The sequence below is a fragment of the Triticum dicoccoides genome, chromosome 6A, assembly GCF_002162155.2.
Source record: "Triticum dicoccoides isolate Atlit2015 ecotype Zavitan chromosome 6A, WEW_v2.0, whole genome shotgun sequence".
Classification (NCBI taxonomy): Eukaryota; Viridiplantae; Streptophyta; class Magnoliopsida; order Poales; family Poaceae; genus Triticum; species Triticum dicoccoides.
This window is the reverse complement of record NC_041390.1, coordinates 13727981-13747356: the sequence shown is the minus strand read 5'-3', so window position 1 is coordinate 13747356 and position 19376 is coordinate 13727981. Positions and strand designations below refer to the sequence as shown.

The 19376-nt window shown below is 44.3% G+C and overlaps 1 pseudogene; it reads right to left on the bottom strand.

Annotated features, from left to right (window-relative positions):
- Positions 1-5546: 5546 nt before the first annotated feature.
- LOC119315485 lies at positions 5547-13360 on the bottom strand (annotated as a pseudogene).
- Between the last annotated feature and the right edge of the window lie 6016 nt (positions 13361-19376).

The following is a 19376-nucleotide window of genomic DNA, read 5'->3' as shown; positions in this document are numbered from 1 at the left end:
TGTCAAGTAACTTGATAGCTCAAGATTGGGATTTGCTCCTTCGACGATGGAGAGATATTCTCGGGCCCTCTCAATGTTACGGTATTCATCATCGTCTGGCCAGACATAGTGTGATTTGATCACAGGGATGCGAGAACACGGAAACGAGAAAAGAGAACAAAACCGGTAACGAGGTAACTTGCATGGTGGACAAATTGTTCATCCACGGGGATGCAATAAATCTCACCTCGGGTGTTTGTGACATATCGCGAAGCAACGGGAATAGCTCACTGCAACTGGAGGTTCACTCGAATATTCATTCGTGTGGGTATAGGGGTCAATATGGGTGTCCACACCTCCGATGTTGATCATTGATCGGAAAGTGTTCTGGTCATGTCTATGCTTCACCGAACCTATAGGGTCACACGCTTAAGGGTCATGTACTTGCTGAATACTAGACAGGGAGTCTGAGAGAAATTTCCTGAAGAAGTTTCAGAGACAATGGAAGAGTTCCGGAGAGAATAGCGAAATAGTTTCGTAACACCGAAAAGTTGTTTTGGGATATACCATTAAGTCAAATTGGTTTCAGGACACGTCTGATAATTCTTGGAGGGTGCCAGAATTATTCTGGAAACTTCTAGGAATTTTTGGGGATAAAACAGAAAATGTTTCGGAGCTACCGGTACCGCTTTGGTTGTTTTTCGCAGATGAAATTCACTAATCTGAAATTGTTTCAGAACGAATCCAAAATCATTTTAGTGGATACTGGAATTATTATAAGACCCATAGAAATATTTTTGGATTTAATGGACGCGAAAAATTGTCTTCATGAATAGTGAAAACACATTCTTGTTTGCTTTTCGCAGATGAAAATCACTAAACCGGAATTGTTTCGGAACACGCTGAAAATTATTTTAGTGGGTACTGGAAATATTCTGAGCCCACATAAATATTTTCAGTTCGAACTGACGCTGAAAAATGTCGCCATGAATAGTGAAAGTGCTTTTTGCTTGGCTTCTTGGAGAAGCCACCTTGAGGGCCTTTTGGTATTATCCCCGTGGCTTCTTGGAGAAGCCACCCTTGGGCTTGGCCTATAAATAGGGGTGGAGGGGGCTTCCTAAAGACACACTCTTGCTCTCATACAAATGCCATGCATGATCTGGCTCTCTCTCTCCCTCGCATCGAAATAGTTTCGTGGAGCCCAAAGACTGTCTGGTTTCCGACAGGAACTAGTTCTGGACGGCGAAGCCTTGCCGGATAGATGACACCGTATGTGTGCAACTCTGTAGAGAGATCGTAGTTTCGGTCTTAGTTCGAGAGTGCCTCCCGAAGGGCTGTCCGTGTGACCGTCCGAGTTTCAAAGGTCCTCCCGAAGGGCTGTTCGCGACACCGTCCGGGGGACTGTCCGACGACCTCCCAGAGGGCTGTCCGGGGGGCAGATGAGGGTATACATCCTCGCGGTTGGGAGGTTGTAAATCCTAGCTGTGGGGATCTGCACCGCCGATCGTCATCGACTCTACTTCCCGCTGCGCTACGAGTCGGTAAAGAAAAGATCAAACCTTGTATGCAGTCTCCATAGTGGTCCTGGGCTGGTGCGTAGGTCCGAATTTTTTTTGTTTTCTACTGTGTTACCCTACACTATTGAGATGAGTGCACACCACAAAAGATCGATGGCTCTAGGAGGTGATAATCCCACCTCTCATCCTTTGGTGGAAATAAAAACAATGTATTTCCCAACATCTAGCATAAGTGTGTTCATTGGAACTGAGATGTCAAGAGATTTGTCCCCTGAAGACGTACGAGGGAGGGGTCGCGAGCGAGGAGAACTTGCTAGACATTTGGCATAATTTTTCAAGGAGAACCCAATGACGAATGTTCCACACCATGATCGTGAGTTTTGTAAACTATTTTCTTTCATGGGAAAAAACATCGCCTGTGCTAAGGAGCTGATGATCAAGGTAGAACACCACAAATGCACCTAAGAGAAATGGGTTTGCCAGGAAAACACAAATATGCATCGAAGAAGTTGAAAACACACACTATAGAAATCAAGAAATTTGTTGTCTGCTTAAACATTCTTTGCCGTCAACTTGCTGACGATAAACAAAGTCGGAAAATAGCTACTTTTCCATGAGCTTTTCCTCGGGCGGATAGAAAAGTCTTAACCTTCAGCCAAACTCCATCTATGTCGTCAGCGAATAATAATAGATGGCAACGAAAAGAATCTTTGCCATCAGCCAAAATCCATCTTTGTCGTTAGCCTCAAACATCACACATGGCAAATAAATGGGTAAATATTAGAAAAAACACAGGGGCGCTGCTCTTCCTCCTCTGTCGAGGCTGAGGAGAGATAGGACCATTGCATCATGCTCCTCGTGGGGAAGATGCCAGGTGGCACAGATATGGCAAGGAGGCGGGGTGTTGGCGTCAGGTTTGAGGTAGTGCCGGGGAGGAGGTGTGGATTCAAGGTGCAAGTGCAAGGGCGAGCCTCGGGTCTTGTCGTCGGGGAGTTTTGCAGGCTGCATGGTCGGACGGATCCATGTGCAGGGATCTTTAGTACCATGACGATGAGTCACAGGTGATGGAGGGAGCTTCCGGGTGGCAGCCATGTCCTTTGAGGAGAGAGAGAGAGAGAGAGAGAGATCTAGGAGAGAGAGAAACACGAGAGAGGAAGAGCCGGGGGAAGAAAGGGAAGGGAGGAGGAAGGTGAAGGAGACACGTGATGGGTGGCGGTGCTCCGGTGGCTTCGGTCACTGGTGTCGGCCTTCGGCGAGGAGAAGGCGGCTGTCTCGGGCCAGGAAAGGGCCATGAGAAGGAGGTCCTTGGGCGGCACCAGGAGGAAGGGTGTGTGGTGGCGCGGCGCGAGGGCTGGGCAAGAGGTGGTGTAGCGACACCGGGATGGAGGTGGTGCGATGGCACAGCATGGGGCGGAGGTGGTGTGGTGACGCTGGGCGGGGCAAGAGGTGGTGCGGCAGCATGCATCGAGATGGAGGTGTGGCGACGGTGCGACATGGGCTAGGAGGTGGTGCAGCAGCGCGGGGAGGGAGGTGGTGCGACGGTGTGGGGCGGGAGATGGTGCGGCGCCGGGAGAAGGGAGAGAGGTGCATGTGGGGTGGCGTTGGGTAAGTACGTGCATGCGTGGGGGTGGTGTGGTGCCACATCATAAATCTGCGTGATCGATCCACGAGATGTGCTTTCTCTTGCCGACAACCAAAAAAATTGACGGCAAAGGCTATCTTTCCTATCAGTCAAATAAAAACAGACCACTAAGTCTGTCTTTGCTGCTAGTCAAATAAAAACATACGACAAAGTCTCTTTGCTGCCTGTCAAATAAAAACAGACAACAAAGTGAACTCTTGCCGACATTAGAAATTTTTCATCACTTTATCTCTATTTTGCCGTCAGCCCCGACAAAAAGCTGACAGAAAGAGCTCCATAGACAGCAAATTTCCCGATACCTATAGTGACACATACACACAACCCTGGTACAACCTGTCATCAAGTTATTAAGGAGACATGTATTTGATACTTCCACTCTAACTCATGGTGCACGTGAGTGCATCGAAGAGAAATGACGGTGCACTCCAAGATAGCGACGACAATGTGACCATCCACCGTGCCATCCTCTGCCTTACCCAAAAGAATGAAAGAGGTTGACCACGCTCTTGAGGGTCTTTAGTCAAAAAGAGATGGTGCCATGAAGCCCCCTGATCTTAGAAGCAGGCACCGTCATCTAAAAGAAGGGCTCAGATGTCTTATTCATAGGGTGATGACTATAACAAGCCATGAACACGACATCAAGATGGTGCTTCTTGCGCACCGACATCTTTCGTGTGCTAGAGGGATGAAAATCCCCGGTCACCGGCTTAGCATTGTCGATTTTGAGCTCACTCTAGCATTTGTGACGGTTGGCAACTCTTGCACCACTTGCAGCTAACACGGGCGGTGTTTGGATTAAGGTCTAAGGACTAGTAAGGGTGAATAGTGCTATAAAATAATTATATCCTGATTTTAGGGTAGGAAGTTTTTAGCACAAGACAACAAGGACAACACAAGCATAAGTACTTAACAATCATCTAGTTACAGAACATGATAGGATCTCAAGTGACCCCTAACCATCTAGGATGCGCTCACCAGCCAAAAGTAACAAGCAAAGAAAAGTCACTTGATAAGAACTCCCAGAATGATCTTCAATCAAAAATTCTCTCAAGAATCAAATGGGTCACTCTAACAAGAATAGGAATTTCATGAAAGAGATGAACTAGAGATGTAGGTATGCAAGAAAGGGGAGTTCTTGGCCTTGGAAGAATCGAAGAAGTAAACATGGAACCACCCAGAACTTCTTTTCTTAAGTGTGATGGAGTGGAGTGGCTTGAAGAGGTGGACTGAGTGAGTGAAATGACTAAGGGTGGAAAGGAATGGTTGCAACCATGGATGGGTATGATAGGCTATTTATGGATAAGTTCCAAAATATAGATGTTACTGCAAAAAATAAGTAACCATGCTTGGAAGGACTGGCAGTAGTTTATGGAACAACCAAGACAATTAAATTAATTTGAATGGCCACAACAATGTTCATGGACCAAATAAAGTAAACCACTCGGAAGTACCAATGAATGAATAAGTAGAGGTTTCGACTGAAAAAGATAACACTTTTTTGGCAAAGGCAGAACGACTCAGAAAGTACCATGTAAAACCAATTGCTTGGTAGTACCATAGTGAGGGAGTAGTTCTTAGAATAATAATCTACAGAAAAGAGCAGCTCGGAAGTTTCCGTTGAAAACGAAGCGAAATCAGTTGAAAAAGAGCAGCCCGACAGACAAATAAATCATGACAACTCGAAATTGCCGACGAGAAGTATTGTGGTCGAAAGCGACAGAGTACAGAAAATCCTTCAAAGTGGATTTCTTGGCAGTTCTGGAGAAAAATGAATAGCGGTTCTTAAGTATTGAAACTCGATATTTTCTCTGAGTATGAATAGCCCAAAGTGGCGCATAGTATGGGAAGATAAATCTTCAGATGTACCGGGGCTTAGAGAAACCCATACAAGGGGAATGGCTAGGAAGTGGATTTTAGAGGAATGAGGTGTTTTGGCTCCCAGACTCAGATGAGCCCGTGAGTGAACAAAAATCATTTAAAATAGTAAATTAATTCAAAAAATTCCGATATTTTTGTAGAGAAAGATGCCTAGGTGCGTGATGTGTGTCAAATTTTAGAACATTTGGATGTCTAATTAGCTCTCAACAACAAGGACAAATTTCGAGTCTGTGAAAAAGTTTACTGCGGGTGCACTGTTCAAATATGTTTTTTTTGCTGAGAGCTACTCGGGTGTCCAAATGCATGGAAATTTAGCACGCACCTCACTCATTCCAATATCTTCCATGCAAAAAATTGGATTTTTTTTATTTTTCTAGTATTTTTTTTAATTTACTGTTCACCAGGTGCAAATGAGCCTAGGCTCATGATTGGATATTCGACTTTGGAGGATTCTGTCTTATAATCTATTCTTTGGTTTTAAAACATAGTACTTAGCTCTTGCCGCATTTCATAGTACGATTGTCCTACACTCAATGTGAACCTTGGATTCGGTAAACGCCTAGAAAAATAGAAGTTAAGAGCTTGAAGATGACAAAAACTAGAAAAGTTGTTCGTGAGGTCGTGAATGATACTTCACCTTTAGCCAAACACTTGAATAGGAAAATTAGTCCTATTCCCCGAAATAAACTCATTCAATACATTACTATATTAGTCATCTCAGTTTTTGTCGCAAACAACCAATTGGAATGTGTAGCCCGCCTCCAGTCAGGAAGCGATGGTTTAGTGGGTTGCAGCAATGGGCAGCCCCTTGCGGTGCAGCGGCCCTAGGTTGCAGAAACACGACACCGCCCTTGAAGTAGCACGTGTCACGTGGATTAGCGGACGGTGGTAGTATGATAGCCTAGAGATGGTAGAGGTGATCGGGACAAGTGAGATTTGGTAGGTGATGATGGAGTATAGCGCGAGGTAGGAGGGGTGAGGGAGGGGGATGAGTAGGGGAAGATGAATAGATAGGGATAAGGCAAGGGGGCACTTCACATAAGGCCCAGTACTGCGGCACATGGCGAGATGTTGAGTCGGTCAATGCAAGTGTGCAATCAGCTGCCTGATTGGAATCGCACTTTGATTATACTACATCGGTCGGGGCTAGTTTAGTGTCCTACATTAATTAGGCCAAGCTCGATTGAAATCATTCCTTTAATGAAATATATTGATCATTCCCAATGTAAAGCTTTGAAACAAAAACAAAATTTGAAAACAGTCAACAAATAGCATGAAACTCAAAAAGACCATGGACAATGGTTCCATGCAAAGAATACCCCGTGCATAGTAGAATTGCATTTATGATGACCATCCAAACTAAGGCCTGACAGGGTGAGAGAGGTTTTGGGCTCGGCGAGAGATTCGCCAGGCCTGACAAGTGAATGGGCCGAGCTAGGCTCGGCACATTCCAGCTCAGTGCAAAAACGCACGCCACGGCCCTGTCCAACACTTGCTAGACATACTTTTGTCCAGTGGCCAGAAGCATGTGCGCAGCGAGGACGACGGACGCCAGCAGCCAGCCCACGCCCACGCGGACGCCGGGCACGGCGCGCGGCCATGCCCAAGCCTCGCCCGTGCAGGCCGATGCCGATACCGAGGCAAAACTCCCACTGACGTCTCGCTCGTTAATTAAGACGGGCACTCGCAAACCTACCTATCTATATATACATGGAAATGCTTGCATGTTACAAGTGAAATCTTCAACAAGCACCCAGAAACTAATTCACAGAGCAGAAACGGATCATGTACGATGCAGCCACAACAAACAGCCAAACATGGTGGAGATAGTAAAAGATGGTTGACCATCCGTTAGAAACATATGTGACGCACCTTCTACCCCCTCGTCAGGGTCGTCCACTTCTAATCCCCTCTGCATGTTGACATGGAACCATATATTGCGCACCTCCTGGTAGCACATAGGCTATGGCATGAAGTCGCAGGCGCCTTCATTGATTGTCCTCATCACCATCTCCTTAGAATAGTCGGCAGAGAAAACTACACAAACACATGCAGGATTGCACATCAGTATGTACTGTTACTAACCTCACAGTAACCATGCATGCATATGTGTGCGGATACTCACTGATGACCGGGTAACGATCCCGAACGCGCTCGAGGAGGTCGAAGCCGTCGAATCCATCTCCTTCTTCGCCGCCGTGCACGACGGTCATGATGATGTCGAAGTGGAAGCCCTCTCCGTTCTCCTCCACCTCTTTCAGCGCTTCTCTCGGTGACGCTTTTGCTGTCGCTGCATGACACAAACATGTACGTACAAGGTGATCCAGATCTTACAAGAACAGGTAGAGGAGACATGCAAAACTGAGGCGAGCGGATCTAAGATGGCCGCCCAGGTACCTTTGTAGCCGCACCTCTCGAGGATTTGCGTCAAGTGCTCGAGGTCGTTCGGGTCGTCCTCCACCACGAGGACCCTCATCCCGACGGGGAAATCCTGGGGCAAAGTGTCCCTGCTGACACCAGAAGGGAAGGCGTTGCCGTTCTCCATAGCACGCACACACCTTGCGCTCTTCAGAAGGTACTGCTGGTTATAGAAAGAAAGCAGAGAAGGCCTGAGGATACAACTCGATATATAAAGCCAGCCGCAAGCCTCTTTTTTCCTCACGAAACAGAGTAGAGTAATGCACTAAGATTTGCCATATATAACTTAATTAATGCAATACATTAAAACTATATATAATGTATTAATACTAGTAGCCTTTCCAATTAATAAAGTATATTAAAGATAGATGATTCCAATCGTACCATTAATAGTTGCTTAATTAATGTAGTGCATTAAAACTCAATATAATGTATAAATACTCCATATAATGTATTAGAACTCTATATAAGGCTGATCATAGTGGGGAGTAACTTAAACTAGTAACATGCATCTGTTACTGGTCTATGTTACTACCTTCATAGTGGGTGGTGTCATAGGTGTGATAACCAAGATGTCCTCATTTATTGCTTTGTAGAGCCATTTTGCATTGGAAAGCGCTATGATGTTACTAACATATTATGTTACTTTATTGGCCTCTCTCATTATTAATTACTTGCCACTTCATTTTTTGCTTATGTGGCATCTATATTACTCTCTAAGGTACTCCCATTATGATCGGATCCGGCTTGCCTGCTCCCTCTCCATGCTCCCATCCGTACTCCCACCTCATCCTACGCCTGTCTTTTTTTTCCTTTTCCTTTCTAATCTAATCATCTCCCCCCTGATTTTAAGGGGGTGGGGCCGGGCCTTATTTTGTTCCAATCAAATCAAGCCACGTATGCGAGAGCATGGATGGGCGCACAAGCAGGGAGCAGGCAAGTCTCGTCCAAATTAATGCAGTATGTCAAAGGTAGAGGATTCCAATCATGTAATCGGACGCCTCGACTACTTGTTTGATTCCAAAAAAATGTTCATGTCATTCAAAAAACAGGTATGATGCATTTAGATAAAGTTTCACGAGTTTAACTATTATGGTCATGACATTTAATAAACAATGACATTTAATAAATATTAATACAACGTAAAATATATCCGCAGAGTTAAAAAAATGTTTTGTATTAGTAAAAAAATCAACGTGTATTTGAATATTGTTTCACAGATATTGGAAGAAATGTACAAAAGATGTATTTGAAAACAAAATCATATATCTAAAATAAGTTTAACGTGCATAAAAAGGTTTTCATATGTATCTGTACGAATATAAAAAGACCTAAAAGAATAGATCCAACTGATCTCGACCATCAAACTAAGTCAATCCAACGACCTAGATTGATCCAATGACAAGCGTTCAACGTGTTTAACGTGCAATTAATATCGTACCAAATATTAGACTAATCACAAAATTAACACACAAATAATAGCATACCTAATATCCGCGTGCAATTAATATGTTGCCTAAATAATAACGTGCATTGCACGTGCACATTTACTAATACTAAAAGTGTACAATGTGTATGAAAAAAAGGTTAATAATGTATCTGAAAATTGTAAACATGTATAAACGCATTTTACATGTATACCAAAAATGTCCAATGTTATGAAAAATGGATATCAAAACACATATTTGAAAACAATGTTAATCATGTATTTGAAAAGTGTTAAATGCATATAAATAAAATACTCATGATGCATACAAAACATATATATAATGTTTACGAAAAATGTAGACATGTGCTGGGAAAAAACCTGGAAACTCGAGAAAGAAACAAATGAACCCCATAAAAAAACCCGAAAGGAAACCGCTGCAAACTGTGAAAAAATAAATAAGAAAAACACAGGTGGGAAAACTCAGGCCAGAGCTATTGTAATGGGCTAGCCCAGTATTGCGCTACCAGAGTCTAGAGACGGTGCTACATCTCGCAACGGGCAGAGACATAGCACCCGCGGACCATTAGGCTGAATCGAATTCCACGCCTTAAGCGCCATTTAGAGACCTCCTCTTCAGCGCCTTAGTGCTCACATGCTGCTCGCCTAGGCCTAGCCCAACAAAGGTGAATGGTCCCTCATCTCTCGAATCGCTTGTCTCTTTGATCACTTGGTCGCTCGTCTCTTCGATCACTCAAGTCGATGCTTGACCGGCAGCCATTAACCGGCAGTTCTTAACCAGACAACCATTTTGACCTTTGTAAAAATAAATCTGAATATTTCAGAAAACAAAATGAAAAAATATGGATTTAAAATAATTCATAGATTTGCAATAAAAAGTTCATAAGTAGGGGAAAAAGTTCACGGAATTCGAAAAAAGTCAAGATATTAGGGGAAAAGTTCATCGGCTTGCAAAAAAATCATCAATTTTGCAAAAAGTTCATCGGTTTTGGAAACATATTCACGAATTTGAAAAAAATCATCATTTTTTTAAATAATAAATTTTGCGAAGTAGGAATACCATTTTGGAAAGATTTCCAAAACTGGGAGCTTCCGCGAATAGAAGAAAGAGGGAAGAAGAAAAAAAATAAGTAAGTACTCACAACAGGTGAGATGTCCTTGTTTTCTTTTTTGAGAATGTGAGGTGTCATGAAAGAAGGTGGTCCGGAGTTGGAATATCGTTGCACACACCTCTTTTCGAAGGTTAACAAAAAAAGGACAAATGGACCAGCTCGGCGCAGAACGTGGTGTGCGCCAATTTGTAGATAACAAATTAACGGGCACAGAAGGCGCCAAACAGGAGTTGGGCCGGTTTTATTGTATTTCACTAACGGGCGCACACCCCCTTCGGCTGAGAGGGCCAATCCATTTAGGAAATCTAGTGTGTTTTCTTCTGCCATATTTTTCTTTTTCGGTCTTTTCCTTTTTTCTTAATGTTTTCTATAACTAAGGTCTTTTTTCAAAATTGAGAAGTCTCTTTAAGTTTGTGAACTTTTTTTAAACCACATGAACTTTTTTAGATTCATGAACTTTGTTTCTAAATTGGTGTACTTTTTTCAATCAGCTAACTTTTTAGAAAAATCCTCAAATTTTCAAATTGGTGAACTGTTTTGTCAAATCAATGAACTTTTTTTCAAATCCGTAATTATTATAGATTAGTGAAGTTTTTCCAAATTCATGAAGTTTCTTTCAAAAGCATTGAACTATTTAAAATCTTTGAACCTTTTTCTCAGTCCATGAACTTTTTTCAAATTTGTGAACACTTATTTTATAATCGCAAAAAATTTCAAATTCATAATTCTTCTAAATTTGCAAACTTTTTCTACTTTTTTGCGGTTTCATGGGTTTATTGATTTTTTTTCTAAAGAATCAATAGTTGACCGGTCAGCTGGTCAACTTTGGACCGACCAACCATCTATCGCCCGTCTGATGGGCTGGCCCATTTTTGCTTCCGCATGGGTGCCAGTTCCCCTAACCGACGCAGAAGGAGCCGACTAGGACGAATTTTCTTTAGGACATCCCCTCTTTTTTGCTTTTCTTTTTATCAGAGGATCATTGTCTAGCCGATCCTAGAAATTATAGTATCCGGCCGAGTAAAGCTTACTAAACTATTTTTACTCCTCTAAATTTTGACTAGACATAGTCGACCTCCTAAATTTAGTGAAGTAAATTTTGGTCAAATTAAAAAGAAAACTGTCATCGAAATGCACTCTATTTCATTGAAGGACATATTGATACATCAAAGTACATAATTCACCAATTCTTCGCTAAAAAAATGAAACAAAAAAACTAGAACCGTAATTAGACACTTTAATAGAAATCCAACTTTCATAACTACACCCACTAGTTGGATTAATATTTTTTCCATGTCTTTATTTTGAACGTTGTTGATTTTCTCAAGTACCTTCTCGAACTTGCACACTTCTTTCTTCTTCGCTTCCACACAATTCGACATTGCGTCGTCTCGACTTATCTCTAATCTCTACTCTAGCCGGTCGACTCCTACCTCACCGCCCATGAAATATGCCGTGACCGCAGGTGGCACATTCAGTACCATTCGGATTTACAGGCCGCCTACAAGGAGATGGACTAGACGGCGGATGAGGTGTTTGGCAAGAGCGACAATGAGGAGGACATCGCCAGCTCCGCCACGGCCGCGCTCCGCCACCACGACCACAAAGCCGACACGTCCGCTAGCGCCGCCAGCAGCGAGGAAGAGTAGTGCATGGTAGGCCGCCGTCGTTCTAGTCCCAAGAAGGCCACCGCTTCTTCCCTCCCGCTGAAGCTAAGCTTGGCGGCCTATTCATCGTCGGCTGATTAGACGCTCATGCTGCGGAGGCAGAGCTAGAGACTGCCGAAGCGGAGCTGGAGACTGTGAAGGCGGACCTGGAGCTTCATTTCATGGTACTCACACCCGGACGGACGATGTAATGGATTTCGTCTGGTTTAAATGAAAATTAGCTGGTTTTCATGAATTTTGTCCGATTTGTTCAAATCTCATTCGAATTATATGCAGATAGCATTGGATGAGGGGTTTTACATCCATGTTTGCGGACTGGTTCCCTTTTTATGAACAAATGCGGAAGAAAATTTACGGATCAGCGTTTGAAGATGCCGTAAATCGGACGGCCAGCCCGTGCGTGCGCGTAGATATATTGATTTTCTTGGTTAGTTTCCTGTTGACCTCGCCGCGTGTCGACGGGTACCCCCGAAGAGCACCTGGCCTGCGACGTTAGTCCTCCTGCGCCCAGCCATCGGCCACTAGCAAGGCTAGCTGGCTTGAACGGTGAACGGACGGACGGCAGAGGACGGCACGGGATCCGCGCCCGTAAGCGGTAGCTTGCGATGGGCCGAAGGCGACGTGCGACGGTGAAACCATATCTTCCTTCCTGGTAAAAGCCGCGTCGAGTGCAACAAACAGCAACATCTGGACCATATAATAATGAAAAACGAATTCGATAAACCCCAAGAGGATCTTCACTGTTTTTGACGTGCACCGGGCGGTGTATCGATCGAGCGAGCTCAGCCCAACAGGTTCTGTCCGCTTGCAAGGATGTTGCTTTCCCCCGTCCATCGCCGTCTGGAATTATACCAACCGTGTGCTCAGATGACCCGTCGCCGGTGGTCTCGTGTAGTATTCCCGTCCTATTCATGCATGACGATACCCGGCTGATGGGTTGGGAGACACGTACAGCGCTTGTTTCGATTTCGAATGACCTCCTCAGGCATCGGCCGCACGGCTTCCCTACGTGCTTTGGATCGAATGCAAGCGAGGAGACGAACCAACCAGCACGTACGATTCAAACTTGTTTCATAGTTTTTCTTTTACTTATTACAGTAGTTTTTTTTAGTGTAAAGTTGCCGCTTTATTGAAAACTTAAAGACCTAAAAGTTTGAAATCTCGTCCGAAATTACACCCAACACAAAGTCTGGAGGAACTGATAGCCAGACCTTACATAGTTCATCACCCACACCTACTTTAGCAAACTTATGTGCGGCAACATTAGCGGAACGTCGAACCCACGAAACCTTAAACTCGTCGAAGCCTCGAAGCATCTCTTTTATCTCCTCAATCCACGGCCCTGTAGCACTCAAATTTTTAGACACACGACTGAGCATCTGCACCACCTTTTGGTTGTCCAGCTCCATGTGAAGTTTCTGAACATTCATCTCCCTTGTAACCTGGGCTGCCCTTCTGCACGCCAATATCTCCACAGCCTCTGGGTCTGCGTTAGAAGGAAAGAAGTGACTTGCTCCAGCCACAAAAGCTCCATTGTGATCCCGCAAGACTAGACCACCACCTCCCTTGTCACCATATTTAGAGACCGCTCCATCAGAATTAGCTTTTAGCCAGCCCTCGTCGGGCGGTCGCCATCGCTGAAGCTCCTTGGTCTCCGGCGCCTTAGAAGATTTAGTATGCGCCAATCTCCACTCCTCCATATGCGCAACCAGTGTTGCTATGATTTCATGCAGGTGAGCAATACGTTTCCGTCTCTAGCATTGTTACGTGCCAGCCATAGAGCATACACAGCTTGTATCATTGCTTCTCTTTCTTCTCCCCCTGCATTGGCGAACCACTCCAACAACCAGCTCGACAACTTGCTCTGGGAGGCTATCTCCGCTGGTGGACTTGCCACCAAGACTCCCTTTCGTGAGCGCAATAGCTGTCAAAAGTGTACTGAGTGATAACATGTCCAGAACCTATGCATGTTTGATTTTTATCTTCCACACGCAACACAGAAGACACCCGGCTTAATCCGCCGTCGGTGAACACTAGTAGAAAACAGGGCTTTGGTCCAGGCCGGGTCAGCCCATTAGTCCCGGTTCAGTCTAGAACCGGGACCAATGTGGGCATTGGTCCCGGTTCGTGAGCCCAGGGGGCCGTCCGGGCCACGTGGGCCATTGGTCCCGGTTCATATGGACCTTTTGGTCCCGGTTGGTGGGATGAACCGGGACCAATGGGCCTCGCTCCTGGCCCACCACTATTGGTCCCGGTTGGTGGCTTGAACCGGGACCAAAGGCTCCCCTTTAGTCCCGGCTCATGTCACCAACCGGGACCAATGAGGTGCCTATATATACCCCCTCGCGCAAGAGCAGAGCACAGTGCTCTGTTTTTTCTGGCCGAGGGGGAGAGGGCTTTGTGGTGCTCTAGCTCACCTCCTATGCACATGAGGTGTTCGATGGAATGCCCGAGCCACACTACTTAAGCTTTCTCCTCTCGAAGCTCGACCTCCAAGCTCCATTTTCCTCGAGATTTGTCTAGATTTAGCGGTCCGTCACGCCCCGTCCCCGTCTTCACCGCCGTCGATCACCCGCGCCGATCTCATCACCGACACCACCGTGGTGAGCCTCTTGTTCTTATCTTCTTTCTGAAAGGAAAAATATTCTTACTTGTATGTTTAGATAGATACTTGTATCATTTTCTTACATTTATTATTGCATCTTATATAGTGCGATGGTTTTGGTATCCACCCCCGTCGGCCCTCGTCATGTCTATGATTCGCATGTGGTATGTATATTATCTTTATAACTATTGGTTCATTTATTGTTTATGAAAATTATGCCGACCAACGTGACATAGATTTTATTTATCTAGGATGTATGTGAATCAGAAATGCCAACCGACCCTATTGTCGAGAGGTTAAATTTAGTTGAAGAAGAAAACAATTTGTTGAAGGAAAAAAAATTGAGGAGGAGAAGATGATATTGGAGTTGCATGTTGCGGATGTCGTCGATGATCACAAGATCAAGATGGATGCAATGCCCTTGAAGATTAGAAAGATTAGAAAATATGCCATTCATACGGAGGCTTGGTATCATTATGCCGTTGGATCAATTGTTACCTTGGTTGCGATTATGATCGCATTTGTTTTCGCATTGAAATGTTTTACATAGTTTCAATGTATGGTTTAATTAATTAGATGCTCTGGAGAGCTATATGCTGTTAGATGAGAACTATGTATGCACTTTGGTTTTAATGTGATGATGAACTTCTATTAATTTAGACACTTAATTATATATAATGCACGCAGATGAACCGGCAATGGATGTACGGTGACAGACACACCCGCGAGTACATTAAGGGCGTGCATAAGTTTCTCGATGCGGCTGAGGCAAACAAGCAGAATGGTTTTATGTGTTGCCCATGCACAGAATATGGGAATACGAGGTCTTACTCTAACCGGAAAATCCTTCACTCCCACCTGCTTTACAAGGGTTTCATGCCACACTATAATGTTTGAACGAGGCACGGAGAAATAGGGGTTATGATGGAAGACGACGAAGAAGAAGACTACGATGACAACTATGTGCCCCCTGAATACGGTGATGCTGCAACGGGGGGAGCTGGTGAAGATCAAGAGGAACCAGACGATGTGCCCAATGATGCTGCCACGGGTGAAGCTGCTGAAGATCAAAAGGAACCAGACGATGTGCCCGATGATGATGATCTTCGCCGGGTCATTGTCGATGCAAGGACGCAATGCATTAGTCAAAAGGAGAAGCTGAAGTTCGATCGCATGTTAGAGGATCACAAAAAAGGGTTATACCCCAATTGCGAAGATGGAAACACAAAGCTCGGTACCGTACTGGAATTGCTGCAGTGGAAGGCAGAGAATGCTGTGGCTGACAAAGGATTTGAGAAGCTACTGAAAATATTGAAGAAGAAGCTTCCAAAGGATAACAAATTGCCCGACAGTACATACGCAACAAAGAAGGTCGTATGCCCTCTAGGATTGGAGGTGGAGAAGATACATGCATGCCCTAATGACTGCATCCTCTACCGCGGTGCATACAAGGATCTGAACGCATGCCCGGTATGCGGTGCATTGCGATATAAGATCAGACGAGATGACCTTGGTGATGTTGACGGCGAGCCCCCCAGGAAGAGGGTTCCTGCGAAGGTGATGTGGTATGCTCCTATAATACCACGGTTGAAACGTCTGTTCAAAAACGAAGAGCATGCCAAGTTGATGCGATGGCACAGTGAGAACCGAAAGAAAGATGGGAAGTTGAGAGCACCCGTTGACGGGTCGCAGTGGAGAAAAATCGAGAGAAAGTACTGGGATGAGTTTGCAAAGGACCCAAGGAATGTATGGTTTGCTTTAAGCGCGGATGGCATTAATCCTTTCGGGGAGCAGAGCAGCAATCACAGCACCTGGCCCGTGACTCTATGTATGTATAACCTTCCTCCTTGGATGTGCATGAAGCGGAAGTTCATTATGATGCCAGTTCTCATCCAAGGCCCTAAGCAACCCGGCAACGAAATTGATGTGTACCTAAGGCCATTAGTTGAAGAACTTCTAGAATTGTGGAATGAAAACGGTGTACGTACGTGGGATGAGTACAGACAGGAGGAATTTAACCTTAAGGCGTTGCTGTCCGTGACCATCAATGATTGGCCCGCTCTCAGTAACCTTTCAGGACAGACAAACAAAGGATATCACGCATGCACGCACTGTTTAGATGACACTGAAAGTATATACCTGGACAAATGCAGGAAGAATGTGTACCTGGGCCATCATCGATTTCTTCCGACCAACCATCAATGTCGAAAGAAAGGCAAGCATTTCAAAGGCGAGGCAGATCACCGGAAGAAGCCCGCCATGCGCACCGGTGATCACGTGCTTGCTATGGTCAACGATTTACACTACGTAATCTTTGGAAAGGGTCCCGGTGGACTAGCTATTCCAAATGATGCTGAGGGACACGCACCCATGTGGAAGAAGAAATCTATATTTTGGGACCTACCCTACTGGAAAGACCTAGAGGTCCGCTCCTCAATCAACGTGATGCACGTGACGAAGAACCTTTGCGTGAACCCGCTAGGCTTCTTGCGTGTATGGGAAGACAAAAGATACACCTGAGGCACGGGAGGACCTGCAACGTTTGCACGAAAAAGACGGCATGCCTCCGAAGCAGTATAAAGGTCCTGCCAGCTACGCTCTTACGAAAGAAGAGAAAGAAATTTTCTTTGAATGCCTGCTCAGTATGAAGGTCACGACTGGCTTCTCGTCGAATATAAAGGGAATAATAAATATGCCAGAGAAAAGGTTTCAGAACCTAAAGTCTCATGACTGCCACGTGATTATGACGCAACTGCTTCCGGTTGCATTGAGGGGGCTTCTACCGGAAAACGTCCGATTAGCCATTGTGAAGCTATGTGCATTCCTCAATGCAATCTCTCAGAAGGTGATCGATCCAGAAATCGTACCAAGGCTAAGGAGTGATGTGGCGCAATGTCTTGTCAGTTTCGAGCTGGTGTTGCCACCATCCTTCTTCAATATCATGACGCACGTCCTAGTTCATCTAGTCGACGAGATTGTCATCCTGGGGCCCGTATTTCTACACAATATGTTCCCCTTTGAGAGGTTCATGGGAGTCCTAAAGAAATATGTCCGTAATCGCGCTAGGCCAGAAGGAAGCATCTCCATGGGCCATCAAACAGAGGATGTTATCGGGTTTTGTGTTGACTTCATTCCTGGCCTTAACAAGATAGGTCTCCCTAAATCGCGGTATGAGGGGAGACTGACTGGAAAAGGCACTCTTGGAAGAGACTCAATAATATGTAGGGACGGGTATTGTTGGTCTCAAGCACACTACACAGTTCTACAGAACTCTACCTTGGTGACCCCGTATGTCGATGAACACAAGAACAGTCTGCGCTCCAAACACCCGGAGCAGTGCGACGACTGGATTACATGTGAACACATCAGGACTTTCAACAGTTGGTTGGAAACACGTCTCAGAGGTGACAACATTGTTTGTGATGAGTTGTACTTGTTGTCTAGGGGACCATCTTTGACTGTATTGACTTACAAAGGATACGAGATAAATGGGAATACATTTTACACGATCGCCCAAGATCAAAAGAGCACCAACCAAAACAGCGGTGTCCGCTTTGATGCAGCAACCGAGAGCGGAAATGATACATATTATGGTTACATAGTGGACATATGGGAACTTGACTACGGACCTAATTTTAAGGTCCCTTTGTTTAAGTGCAAATGGGTCAATCTGTTAGGCGGCGGGGTACAGGTAGACCCACAGTACGGAATGACAATAGTGGATCAGAAAAATCATGGGTACACTGACGAACCGTTCGTCCTAGCCAATCATGTGGCACAGGTTATCTATGTGAAGGACATGTCTACCAAACCGAGAAAAAGAAAAGATAAGGAAGCGAATACATCATACGATGAGCCAAAGCGTCACATAGTTCTTTCAGGAAAAAGGGACATCCTGGGAGTGGATGGCAAGACAGACATCTCTGAAGATTATGAAAAGTTTCATGAAATTCCTCCCTTCAATGTCAAGGCTGACCCAAGCATCCTGATAAACAATGAAGATTATCCATGGTTACGGCGCAATAAGCAAATGACACAAGCGAAGAAAAAGTGAAGACTTTCTCCCGCAACTATTATGATGATACCATGTCAAATTTGTAACAGACGAGTATGCTATGCCAACTTTTTCAGAGTTCATTTGAAAACTATGAATTTAGGTGGAATTTTCTCTATAGGTGCATCTATGTTCAAATTTTAAATATTCAAATTTGAAAACTAATGGCACTAACAGAAAGTTTATATTTTTTCTAGAACTAATGGCACTAACAGAAAGTTTATAATTTTGATGACCTAAAAGCAAAAAGAATTAAAAAATAAAGCAAAAAACAAAAAAATAATAATACAGAAAACAAAACAAAAAAACTGGAAAAAAAATAAAAATAGAAACAATAAGTATTTTGTTGTAAGTAGAAACAAAATAAAATAAATAAAGCAAAAAACAAAAGGAAATAAATAATGCACAAAACAAAACAAAAAAACTGGAAAAAAAGGGCTCACCCCTATAATATTTGTTATGACTAACTAAAATTACCAAATTGAGTATAATGATAAAACACAGTAATATTAAATAGCAGGAAAAATATTGACTCAAAAATCAATTTTTATAGTAAAGTTATTCATAAACTAGTGATTCACACAAATTTTTAAAAAATCAAATTTAAACTATTCAAATTTTAAAACTAATGGCACTAACAGAAAGTTTATAATTTTTGTGACCTAAAATAAAAAAGAAATCACTACAAAACTAAAAGTATTTAGTTCTAAGTAGAAACAAAAAAAAGTGCCACCTACTGGGCCCCCACGGCCTGAATACGACTAGAAACCCTACATTGGGCCAGGATTCAGGCCCGCGGGAGGCCCAGTAGGCCCACAGGCACAGATTGCAGTGTTAGGCCCGAAAGCCTGCTTTAGAGAGGAGCTCGGGAGGGAAGGCGCACCGCACCTTATAAATAGGTGCGCCTCCCTCTCAACTAGCGAGGTGGGACTAAATATTTGGGTTCGGGGCAGCACAGGCCTTTGGTCCCGGTTGGTGGCACCAACCGGGGCTAAAGGGCGGCATTAGTCCCGGTTGGTGCTACGACCCGGGACTAATGCCCCCCTTTAGTCCCGGT